The sequence below is a fragment of the Notolabrus celidotus genome, chromosome 8 (assembly GCF_009762535.1).
Source record: "Notolabrus celidotus isolate fNotCel1 chromosome 8, fNotCel1.pri, whole genome shotgun sequence".
NCBI classification, from domain to species: Eukaryota; Metazoa; Chordata; class Actinopteri; order Labriformes; family Labridae; genus Notolabrus; species Notolabrus celidotus.
In genome coordinates, this window is record NC_048279.1 from 1,454,085 (window position 1) to 1,464,786 (window position 10,702).

A 10,702-nucleotide genomic window follows, 5' to 3' on the forward strand; every position below is an offset into this window, starting at 1 on the left:
AGTTCTGGTCCAGCAAAGAGTTGGAGCTGCTCTGGAACCAGTTTTCCAGGCTGGGAGCTGGTTCACTCACAAACACGAAAAACCGGTTCTTAGTCGGGCACCGGCTCCAAACCGGCCCTGAAACTGCCTTGGTGGAAAAGGGGTAAGAGAAGCTGACTTTGTGATGTTTCATCAGATGGGACTTTTACCTGCTGTCTTATGTCTGATTACAGAGATTTGACTTTTTGAATCACAGTCTGTTTTTAGTCTCATCAACTCAGTTTCAACCTAAATTTAAAATGACTGTCACTGTATGAAGATGCTTTGATATCTAAAGTCATAACCATAACCACCAGTTATGTAATATTGTTTGATCTGTGGCCATTTGTTTCTCTTTGTTTCTCCTGGCTACATGTGAGGATATATCAGTCTCATGCATGCCAATATTTCAGGTGTGATTTCTTCTGACTTTGACTGTATACAAACTTCAGACAACTGTCCTCCTCTCTTCTTCACCCCTGGAGCTCTGAATGCAGCAGTGTCTTCAGGTCTGCTGTTGGATTGTTGTGTTGCTGTGATTGGATAATAATCCTGGAGAATCCTCTTCCTCCTCCTCCTCCTCCATTTCTTTTTGGGCCACTTTGGCTCAACTCGCTCTGTCCCACTTAGTACTCAGAAAACATGTTGATCAAGAAAACTTCTCAGTTCACCATATTCTCTTTTCTCGCGCTCGTAACCATCCCTCCTCTCCTCTTCCTCCCTCTGTCTCGAAAAAGAGTGTCTCTTTAAGGTGGGGTGAAATGGCGTGCCACACCAAGGTTTGACAGATTCCCGTCCTCACTGTGCTGTGATCCCAGACTGACGGGTTTTGAACTCACGGATAAACACATTTTTTGGCTTCAGGAGAAAGAGGAGTGTGTGTGTGTGTGTGTGTGTGTGTGTGTGTGTGTGTGTGTGTGTGTGTTTTTGTGTGTGTGTGTGGAGGTGAGTGAAAAAAAAGGTCAAGAGGAAACAGAAAGAAAGCAGAGGAGGTAGAAGAGGACAAGAGGAAGGAATGATAGAGAGAATCAGAGCTGACGTTTGAAATTGGCTCAGAAGTTTCCTCTGATCTGCTGCATTCACTGATTGAAGGGACACACACTTCCACTTCCTATATACTGTAACACACACACACACATACACACACACACACACACACACACACACACACACACACACACAGACGGTGGTGCTGTGAAGGTCTTTTGATGTGTACGTGTTATCTTTGATTCTTTGATGCCATTATCCATAACCCAAATAAAGCTCACACTCATGGATCTGAGTCACGTTTTATTTCTGAGTTGAAGTTCACCACTTTAGTTTTCACTGTACACAAAGCAGAGCAGGCACAGCAGCATGGCAGGCTGGGAACTTTACAAACCGAGTCTTAAAATGATTTTTCCTGATACTTTCCAGTCTTCTTTAACGAGTGACACATTAAGAAGAAGAGCAGTTTGAAGTTAAAAAGGTACAGAGGCTTTAAAGTGACATCAGGGGGGCTGGAGGCTGAGCTGGCCACGGCTTAGTTTGCTCTTCATTTGAAAATCCAGAAAGTGTTCACGTTGTTGGAGTCGTTTCATCCTACCACCATGCCTTCTTGAGGATTTAGCTTTGACTAACGGCCAAATTCCACCAGATCCGTGTCCAGTCCCTCTCCCATCCGTTACGGCACCGGATCTGATAGGATTCTATTCTAGTCAGTGTGTTAACTTCCACTGGATCCGTTCCGTTGCATTCCGGCTGTGTCTCTGATCCTGCAGGTCTGAGTCCTCCTGATCAGATACACAAGACTTCTATTTGTGCAGGATGCCGGAGCACGACGCATCAATCTCAACAGAGCAGATGGAGCGGGACAGGAAGTCAGGTTTCACCAAAACAAAATGAAAACATCCGGTTAATTTTCAGAATCAAACACTCTGTGTTATCACCAGATCGTATTTCACTTAACTACAACAACAAACCAAAGTCATGATGAGCAGAGCCAGGCCTGGAGTCAACAGGTCAGAGGTTTTCAGAGGACCAGAAAGACAACATGGATGAGGAGAGGAGGAGGAGAATCTTTGATTCAGTGATTACAGCAGGGAAACCTCGGTCACATGACTCCAGCTGTCCGGAGGTCCTGCTCTGTGTTGCGTTCTGAAAACACAACCGGTGGGTGTTGATGGACGAGAGAGCCGGACCGCAACGGATTGGAGACGGACCAGACACGGATCTGGTGGAAGTCCTGGATCCGTGTCCGGTCCGTCTCCGATCAGCTGTGCTCCATCTGCTCTGTTGAGATTGATGCGTCGTCCGGAGGACTCAGACCTGCTGGATCAGAGACGCAGCCGGAACACAACGGAACGGATCCAGTGGAAGTTAACACATTGACTAGAATAGAAACCTATCACCTATCCGGTGCTGTGACGGATCAGAGACGGACTGGACACTGATCTGGTGCTGAGCCGGATCCCCTGTGGGTAATACACTAACTATTGACAAGTACTCATACTGTACACCCACACTTCAAGAAGCTGAACCACCCCTTTAAGTCACATAAAGGCTGCTAAATAAGAAGATGGATCTGGTTTGAAAGTTTCATTTTTGATGTGTTTGTGTAGACGCAGAGTTAGTTCATGTCTCAGAGCTCAGAAATAACTGAGCATCTGAAAAAGTCTTAACAAATTCAATAATTTCTCCATTTCTGTGTAACATGGCTTCAATGTCTGTCTCACTGGAAGAGATCATTACTGCTGTGATTAAAAAATGTCTGCCGTGAAGAGAAGTGTATGCCCTCAGGTACGCCATGTGTCTGCAGCGTAAATAAAGTCGTAAATAGAGTCGTGTGTTTTAATCGTCCCTCCTGGAGGAGCGGGGGCGGAACATATGCAGCACTGATCTGACCATCTGTTGGACACACACACACACACACACACACACACACACACACTGAGGGTGCTTTCCCGCAAACCATAGGTACAACAGATTGTGTGTGTGTGTGTGTGTGTGTGTGTGTGTGTGTTCAGGTGTGGTCAGACTCCACTAGGTTAATCTTCTAATTGTGACATATTGTGCAGTGATGAGTGCAGCCCATTAAACTGACCCCTGAGGACTTTCAGTGACACACACACACACACACACACACACACTCTGAAATGAAGACACAAACACACACACACCTTGATTGTAATTTGGTGGATTGATAACAGAACAATCATTATCTGCTGAGTAATCCGTCCACGGGGAACCATAAAGAAATGATTATGGATATGAATAGAAGCACCTCATGAGCCATTAGCTGCGTTTGCAGTGAAGTAATGACATCACACACTCCTCTCACAGTTTGTTGTCACACACACACACACACACACACACACACACACACACACACACACACACACACACACACACACAAAGATAACGCTGCAGAAAGCTTTGACAACAGCTGAATAATTCAGGATTTGACTTCAACACTGGATTTCAGCAGAGTTGGAGAAGACAGTTGAAAAAGAGCTCATGAATATCTCTCCTGCAGATTAAATGGATTTACGTGACGCCTGATGAAGAAAATGATCACATTACTTAATCATGTTCTTGTTGTGCTACTTTCCCAAGCCGGAACTTTCTTTAAATGTTATTTTGACCAGTTTTAAAATTAGACCAGGACTTTACTGAGGCCATCAGCAATGTTAAAATATAGGCGTTTTTCAACCGCAGGAACTTTACCCCTGAACTACATGTGTTTTGACCGGTGGACCCAGGGTCTAAATTTAGTTCAGGGGTAGATAATCTCCCCCTGAAAAGCCCCTGCTAGGGGGGTAGTACTTTTCAAAGGTCCAAACGATTAATTTTACCCTCACTCATGAACAATACCTCAAGATACTTTAACTGCTTCACTTTGGGCAAAGACTCACCCTCCCCCCAGAGTGAGCAATCCACTTTTTTACAGCCTTGGACTCAGAGGTGCAGGCCCTTATCCCAGCTGCCTCTTCAGGGTGAAGGTCCCAGCCTGTACAAGCCAACAGAACCACACTGTCTGACACACTGGGATCCTATCTCACCCCTAACTCTCCCTGTCCCATTAAAGTTACTAACCATAGACCTTTCTGGAGTCCCTGAGCTCCCTTGTCTCGTAGGTTCCTCTGAGCTGCCGTAAACGTCCTCCTGCTGTGGACGTTCCAGACTCCAGCTGATACGGACGTGCTGGACTCCAGCGGCAACAGCTGCTACTACTCGTCTCATCACTATCACCACTCCCTCTCTCTCTTATTCTCCTCTATCCCTCTTTCCAGACCCAACTCAGTCGAGGCAGATGTCTGTCTAACATGAGTCTGGTTCTGCTCGAGGTTTCTGCCTGTTAAAGGAAGTTTTTCCTCGCCACTGTAACTAGCTAAATACTGTGAGGTGCAATGCTCATGGTGGATTAAGGTGGGGTCAGACTGAGTCTTATCCTGTCTTGGTGTTGGGTCTCTGTTCATAATTTGACATAGAGTGGTCTAGACCTGCTCTGTTTGTAAAAGAGTCTTCAGATATAAACTAAAAGCAAACCCAAGAGGTTGGGGGTGCAGAGGGCCAAGATTTTGGAGTCACAGTTCTCTGCTGCTTTAAACTGAGAGCTGTGAGTGTGGGGACAAGAAACAGCTGAAAAAGCTGAAGTAGGTAACATACACTGCAAACACTAGAACCACCGTTGGTAGACACAGGCCCCCTCTCTGAATCTGTATCATCTGAGTTAACATCTTATGTTAATCATAAATAAGGGCAGTATTTAAATTGGGACATTCATTAAGGAACACTAACTTTAGCTACACTCCGCTTAATGTTATCAAACTGTTATTCCTGCACACTCGGTGGCTGCAAATCTGTAGAGTATTCAGTCTCATTAAAATTGTAACATTTCCTCACAGGCTTAAAAACAGCAGCATCAAACCCACAGGACATTACACGTGTTTTGCTGACAAAGGGAAGATAATGCTAAAATATAGAGTGCACTTTGTTTAAAGGCAGAGTCAGAATCAGACTGCTTAATGAAAGCTCCATTAAACGTCCATTTTGATTAAAGACTGTCCAATCTGTACGGTGTCTCTGAGGGGACACCAGGCCGGGCGGCTGCTCGGTGCTCCGCTGACCCGAGGATTAAACTCTGAACCCTGGCGTTGTCTCCTCTGTGCAGATTAGAGGAAGCAGCTGTAAGCGGCGTTGCCTTCAGCATGTCTGCATTAATGTTACATCTGCAGCACCTTACACTCACCATTACTAATTAATCCAAATCATGTTCCACAGTGCCCAAGCGCCCAGACGCCTCGCCTCCTCCCGACCACCAATGCTTGGCGGGCGGAGAGGAGGCAGCTCCGGCATCTTCCTGAATAAAACATCCTAATAATTCAACTTAAGCATTTAGATGATACATTATGCATGAGAATGAAATCAGTCCAGAGGGCAACCGACTCAGGATGTTGACAGTGTGTCTTCCCTGTTTCTCTCTCTCTGTGTATGCAAGTGTGTGTGTGTGTGTGTGTGTGAGCGTGTGTGTGGGGGTGTGTGTGTGTGAGCACTGATTTATTTATCAGGAATATTTAATGGAAGTGTGTGAGGCAGAGCAGCATCAAGGAAACACTAACAGTAAGTAAAGTAGCTCACATTTCAGGGTCTGTTTTGCGGTCTGCCAGGGCTTTTCTTCTTCTTATTCCCACAGGTGAGAGCATTTCATGCAGAGATGTTTCCTTCACAGCAGCAAGAGAGAGTAAGAGTCAATGCCTCCAGAATCAAAATACAGTTATAAAGCAGAGAGTGAAACCGCTTGCACTTAGAAGCATTAACATGTGAACCTGAGCACTGCAGAGAGAGATCTCCAGTGCACACATTTAAAGGTGACATATCATGCAAAATTGACTTTTTAATGGTTCTTTACCTGAAATATGTGTCCCTGGCATGTCTACAAACCCCCCAAGAATGAAAAAAATCCATTCTGCCCCTGTTTTGATTTCTCCACCTTTCTGTAAATGTGTGTGAAACGAGCCGTTTCAGACTTCCGTGTTTTTGTTACGTAACAACAATATCCGGTCTGTCACGGAGTCAGAGCTCGGAGCTTGTTCAGCCCATAGACTGTATAAAATAATACTGAATCCCTCCCCCGTTTTTCATTACCTGCACAAATATGTGCCAACAAGGAGCTTAGGAGGGAGGCATGCTAGTTGTAGGCTTTCTTAATAAACGCAAAGGTCGGTTTTACTCCCCACGTCTGCAGATTTGAAGATATAGTGGATGATTTTTATTTGTCATGGATAAGTGCTAGCGCTAATTAGCATAGCCACATAGCTATATGTTCATAGCTGTAGCTGTAGCTGTGTACCAAGACACACGTCGACATACTGACAAATAAAACAACAAGAAACACTAAATCTGTGACCAATCCTTCAGAAAGGTCCTGCTGCCTTTCTGGCAGAGGTCGGGTTTACTCCCCACGTCTGCAGATTTGAAGATCTAGTGGATGATTTATCATGGATAAGTGCTAGCGCTAGTTAGCATAGCCACATAGCTACATGCTCGTAGCTGTGTACCAAGACACACGTCTACATACTGATAAATAAAACAACAAGAAACACTAAATCTATGACCAATCCTTCAGAAAGGTCCTGCTACAGGCGCCTCTCCGTCAGGATCAGATTCAGAGGGTTGAAGTAACGCGATCTCTGAGCAGCCGTGTATATTCAGCCAACATGTAAACATTAGATCAACGTGCTGGAGAGCCGAGGCACATCCACTTCCGGAGGGGGCGTGGTCAGAGAGAAAACAGAGTGTTCTGATGAGGAATGAAGAAAAGGACTTTTCAGGCATGCCAAAATCTGATTTCAAAGTGTTTTTTTGAGCATAAACTTTAAATACATGTTTTTGGGACCTCTTAGACCAATATATATGGATGAAAAAAGCATGATATGTCCCCTTTAAAGCTGTTCTTATTATGATGCCATCCATGGATTATTTTCAAAGCTTCACCTCCCTGGAACCTACACACCCTGAGATAAAAGATTAAGAGAGTCAATGCAGCAAAAATATGAATCATAAGGATTCAAATTCTTTTTAAAAGTTATGTTTCTGGATGTTTATATCTTTATTAATAGGACAGCTGAAGAGAGACAGGAAGTGTGGGGAGCAGAGAGCGAGGGAAGACATGCAGCATAGGTCATGAGCGGGAGTCAAACCTGCAACCACCGCAGTGATGACCAAAGCTCTGTACATACGGTGAGCTATTAGACTGCAAGGATTTGAACACTAAATAATTTCATAAATCTAATTTTATTAATTTTTAATACATATATATAGAAATATCATAAATGAATCATGCATCTTCATCAATGTTTAAACATAAACTTGCAAATCATTGAATAATCATGTACAGCTCTTGATGTACCTTCTTCCCTTCTTCCTCCTCTCCTTTCCAACATTTCCACCTATCCTCTTGGAGGAACAGGTGCAGCTTACGCAGCTAGCTTAGCAGCTTTGTGGTGTGTCATTGTTAGTGTCCTAAGGCGTTTTTCGACCAGAGGGACTTTACCCCTGAACTACGTGCATTTCGACCGGTGGACCCAGGGTCTAAATTTAGTTCAGGGGTAGATAATCTCCCCCTAAAAAGCCCCTGCCTGGGGGGTAGTACTTTTCAAAGGTCCCGGGACTTTAGGGGGGCAGGGCCTGCAATGCTGAACGTGTCTGATTGGTAGATTAACCTCAGTGTTTTTATTCCACCCTCTGTCCACAATAACATCACACACATCTGTGATTCACAGCTGAGTCTCTTCATGCTAACAGGCTAACTGTTGTGTTGCTCATAATGATACCTGCCTGTCCGTCTGCTTCTATGGTGTCATCTGTGATGAATGGCATTCCTCTTTGTTTTACTGCCCTCTACTGGTCTGGTGGTGTAGTGCATTTACTCTTTTTTTCTCCATACGTCACTGGCCTGATTTGAACAATCTACCCGGGACTTCAGCCCGCGGTCGAAACGCAGACAACAATGGGGGCACAGGAACCTTTTAGTTCAGGGGAAAGTAGTTCTGGGGGCTAAAAGACCCCGGAACTCTTTGTTGAAATGCACCTTTAGTCTGAACTATAATGAGTCAGTGGAAACTGAGATTTCTTCATAAAAACTGTGAACCGGCTGATAAGTGGTGACGTTACACCTCTGCATTAAACCATCTCCAGGTCCAACCTGCTGCTGTGTCCCTGGCTCTAACCTGATACTCTTCTGTACCAATCAGCTATCACTGAGGATGATCAACCTTTTAAAGTAAGGATCATGTTAGCAGATTGATACAGGAGATTAAGACCTCAACATGGTAGATTTATAACAGTGTTCTTTCAGGTCAAACATTAAACTCAACATCTTCATTCAGGGTGAAGTCGAACATTAGAGTAGCACCTGATTAATGTCTTTTTAGACTTTTATAGTCTGTTGATATTTAACTCAACCAGTCTGTTATCATACTAAAGCCCAGACCCAGTTCTCCTCTGTGTTGCTTCAGTTCTTCAGGTTGGCTGACGTCTCTTTCTGCTCCTTGTATCTTTAAACCACCCTCACTAGTGTCTACACTCTTTCCCTCTTCTCTTCCTCTTCCTGGTCAGACATTAAACACTAATGTCTGACCAGGAAGAGGAAGGTTTCTGTGTCTGTTTTATTTCTGCTGTAAAGATCGGCTTCTTTGAATGGGTGTGTATGTGGTTTCCTGTACTTCTGGAGCCAGCCTCAAGCGGATCCTTGATGAACTCCAGTTTTTAGCACTTACGCATTGGACTCATACTTTTAGACCGGATGTTGCAGCTTGTACTCAACGCGGCCCGCCTCACGTTGACTCCTTTAAGGAGACGGTTTTCCCGGGTCGGAGTTTGACAACTACCGACTCAGGCCTGCGTGAAGTAACGTTGGCGGACACTAGCTGCTCTGCTGACGCTCCTAGTTGGGGGATCCCTCGTCTTCGTGCTGCGTTCCTTCTTGCATGTCAGCTGCCGATCACATGGATCTCCATCTCCGCACACCGTCGCCTGTTTCCTTTTCTGCACCGTTGTGAACCCGTTGCATCTCGTCCTTCTCTCAGTTTGCACCGTCTCTCTCTATTCACCCAGCGTCCTGTTTCGTTCCCCTTTGCGGTCGAGTGAAAGCTCCTCTTGTATTGTTCTCCTTGTCTGCAGCCTCTGCCTCACCTGCTACTGATGACATAATTAAAGGTGGAGGTGTGACACACCAGGTCCCAGTTCAGAGTCTTCAGTCAACTGATTAAAACATCTAAAACATCATAAAATCAGTTCATCAAAAACATTACACTAATGCATAAAAACACAGCAATCCATTAAACTATTACTAAAACATACATGCAAATAAAACTTTAATACAAACACACAAATAATCCTCATTTCTGACCCTGTCACAGTTGCATTCCACTTTTTGATTTTCATGTTCAGCTCACTGTGTTGATGAGTTGTTTCTTGTATGTTTTGTTGCTGCAAAGAGGAGGTTTAATTTCCAATCACCCAGATCAGCACTTCCCTGGATGTCCCATCCTTCATATGTTGATACCTCTCTGCTGACAGGTCTTCACTCAGAGGGAAAGAATCCCTGAAACATGATCTCTAAACAGGCTTTCCAAGAAAGGTTAGAAAAATGTAGTTACAGTTAAAAGTTCATTCAACAACATCTCACACCGAACATGAACAAAGTCTGTTGTCAGTGCATTTCACCTAAAGTTCAGCTCTATGTCTGTGTGTGTGTGTGTGTGTGTGTGTGTGTGTGTGTGTGTGTGTGTGTGTGTGTGTATGCCCTTCTGTCAGAGTGGGTCACAGATCCACAGACTAAAGCCATCTGGTGGTGACCGCCCCTCTTGGGACCTCAGCCCCCTCTGTCCCCCCTCACCACTCAAGTACCAAGCCACTTTGCAATCAAGCCATTTAACTATCATCCATCTATCCATCCATCCATTCCTCCATCCAGTCATCCAAGTCCCCCCCTCCCCCAAAATCCCGTGTCCTGGCTCTATGTGGCTCGGCCATTATCAACATGTTTTTGTCAGAGAGTCCATCTGAACGATCCCAGTGGATCTTTGGCTTGATAAAAGGCTCCCCAAACCTCTGAGGGTACATCTGTTGACAGATTTCTGGAGTTACAGTAGATCTGTGTGTGTGCGTGTGCGTGTGCGTGTGTGTGTGCGTGTGCGTGTGTGTGTGTGTGTGTGTGTGTGTGTGTGTGTGTATTTGTGTGTGTGTGTATGTGTGTTTCAGGAGATAGTGAGGAAAGAGAGAGTCTAATTTGTTGGGGTACATCCAAGACAGAGGCCATCCTGGGAGTTGGTGCATGTGTGTGAATGCTGTGATTATATGCAGACATGCCCTTGGGTGCAGGCTCTTTCTGTGCATTTGTTTCCTCTATGACTCTGTCAGCGTGCAGATATCTGCAGAACGATGAATGTATTTCTGCTAAGCACAAGAAACCAAGATAAAAACCCTTCAGAAACTCAATCAGCTAAGCTGCAGGATGTAAATATCACAGTCAAAGATGAACTCCTATGTATGGTTACTGTGGTAGAGAGGGTTTCCTCCAACATGAATACTTTGACTCTCACAACTCCACCTTTACTTGATAATTAAATACATTTGAAACAGTGAAGGCTAATGTAGAGCTGCAGCGTTTCAATGAACACTGACCAGGGTCTGAAATTAG